Here is a 2600-nt window from a genome sequence, read left to right as displayed (position 1 = left end):
TTTTTTCAAAAAGTAAATAATCAAACCTACACAATTCCAACATATAAATATCAAAAAAATCAAACTTAAAAAAACATGAATAAAAAACTCGAAATTAAGTGTTACTCTTGAATGAAAAACCTAAAATAACCCAGCTAAAATAAACATAAATGATCAAAAATCAAATTGATCCGATTGAAATTGATGCAACCCGAAACCAACACAACATGCTGAAGTGACATATAAATTATATATCACAAATATTTATTTTTCCAATATTAACAAAAGAGGAAGAGGGAAAAGATGAAAGTTACTAGTAATTAAGATTCATATATAAATATAAGAGCTTTCGCAATGATGTTACAATTTGAATAGTAATTGCAAACGCAAGAAAAGGTAACGACATAATTGTAATTTATAGCTCATTTTTTTTTCCTTTTTATGCCCGAGAGCGAGAATATACAATACAAAGATGTTAAGGCTGTAGTACTGTTTAGTAGCCTGGAAACATTGGTGGAGGTGGCGATTGGTATTCGAATCCTATGTTTGGTGGGAGGACAATATCTTTTGTAGGTGGCGGTGTAGACACAACAGGACGAGGAGATGGAGTTCGTGGAGGTGGAGATTGTACTGGTGGGGGTGGGGACTGGACTGGTGGTGGTGGTGAGTGGACGGGTGGGGGTGGGGACTGGACTGGTGGTGGTGGTGGTGAGTAGACGGGTGGTGGTGGGGAGTAGACGGGTGGGGTGGTGAGTAGACGGGTGGGGGTGGTGAGTGCACTGGTGGTGGTGGTGAGTAGACGGGTGGGGGTGGTGAGTGCACTGGTGGTGGGGGTGGTGAGTAGACGGGTGGTGGGGGTGGTGAGTAGACGGGTGGGGGTGGTGAGTGCACTGGTGGTGGTGGTGAGAAGACGGGTGGGGGTGGTGAGTGGACGGGTGGGGGTGGGGAGTGCACTGGTGGGGGTGGGGAGTGGACCGGTGGTAGTGGTGGTGATTTAGGCTTAGAAGGTGGAGACCCTCCAGTACATTTGTCCTTGCTACAATCAACCGGGTTACTCACCATCTGTTTGCACTCTTTATCTGTCTTTTGCTTCATCCGGCCAGCCACACAATTACCAGTATCTTCCACCACAATGTTCTTCCTTTCAGGCTTTATACAAGCCATATGCTCCTCACTGAAATAGTTGTAAGAAAACTTGAAACTAGACAAGCTCGGCAACTTGCAAATATCCTCCGGCACACTCCCCGTCAACTTGTTCCCGGAAATATCCAAAACGTCAACCTTCTCGAAGCCCGAAAAGTTTGCGGGCAAGCTACCCACGAACGAGTTCTTGCTAACATCGAAAATAGTAACATTGCGAAGCAATCCAATTTCTTGAGGGAAACAACCACCGAGGTTATTGTTTGAGAAAATGATCTCGTCCAAGTTCGACATCTTTCCAATGCTACGTGGAATACATCCTTTGAACTTGTTGTTGGCGAATGTCACAACGGAGACGGTCGATTTGCCGATTGTTTCAGGGATGTTGCAAGTGAAGCGATTATCGTTCAGAAACAATGCATCCAGATCCTTTTTGAAGAGCTCAGGTGGTAAACAACCTTCAAAATTATTGAACCGGAGATCAATATACTTCACGCTCGGCCATGACAGTACAACTTTAGGGAAAGCCCCCACGAACCGGTTGTTACTAACATCAAATTCATGCATAAGTGTAAGCTCGGATAAGCTCTCGGGGATGATCCCACAAAACCTATTAGAGTTTAAATGTATCAAAGCAACATCGGTCAGCAACCCCAACTCCACCGGAAGGTAACCGGCGATGTCAGCATGGTTAAGATCAATACCAGCCACAACTTTTAATTTGGGGTCATCCATTGCTCGGACACAATAAACACCTTTGTAATCACACACGTTGGGCCCAAACCAGTTGCTCGTGATGTTCTTGGGGTCAGAGTACATAGCCTTCTTCCATGCTTGAAGAGCAATGAAAGCCCTCCTAAGCCTTTCATTCTCGAATTTCTCTGTCGTTTTCACAGTATATTCATACCCATCGGGGAGTTTACGATTCTCACGGAGTGCCAATAGTTGACGACGAGCGATGTAAGATTGTTCGACGTCGGTTAATGCGAAAGTGGGTGCGTATGAGCAAAATAGAATACAAGAGAAAAAAGTTAAGCAGCCGAAGGCCTGAAAACTTTGACGACTTGCCATTTTATTTATTCACCTTGGAAGGCCCAAGGCTGCTTAGACAATGTTGTTGATGGAGATGTAAGACAGAGTTTATATAGAGGACGAATGGGATGTTGGGTTCTTGTTTCAGTTACCGAAAAGAGTGCTGGTTCACATATAATTAGGAGTTCCGGTAATTTTACAGGTGAAATGTATTGCATATATATAGATATAAATGCAACCACCACTTGACCGAGATTGAATTGTACTTCTACCCTTTGTTTATAATAGGTAAAATTCTGATTTTGGTCCTTCTACTATTTTTAAAATTCTATATTTAGTTTCTAAACTTCAATTTAGTATAATTTGGTCATTCTATTTTTATATTATATTATTAATTTGTTCAATTTTTTAGCATTGATAATTATACTAATTAAGATTAATACTTTTTT

General features: G+C 42.0%; 1 pseudogene; it reads right to left on the bottom strand.

Annotated features, from left to right (window-relative positions):
- Positions 1-289: 289 nt before the first annotated feature.
- Positions 290-2248, bottom strand: LOC121225626 (pollen-specific leucine-rich repeat extensin-like protein 3; annotated as a pseudogene).
- Between the last annotated feature and the right edge of the window lie 352 nt (positions 2249-2600).

This window comes from Gossypium hirsutum, chromosome D13 (genome assembly GCF_007990345.1).
Source record: "Gossypium hirsutum isolate 1008001.06 chromosome D13, Gossypium_hirsutum_v2.1, whole genome shotgun sequence".
NCBI classification, from domain to species: Eukaryota; Viridiplantae; Streptophyta; class Magnoliopsida; order Malvales; family Malvaceae; genus Gossypium; species Gossypium hirsutum.
Note: the sequence above shows the minus strand (reverse complement) of the source record. Positions and strands in the feature narration are given on the sequence as shown.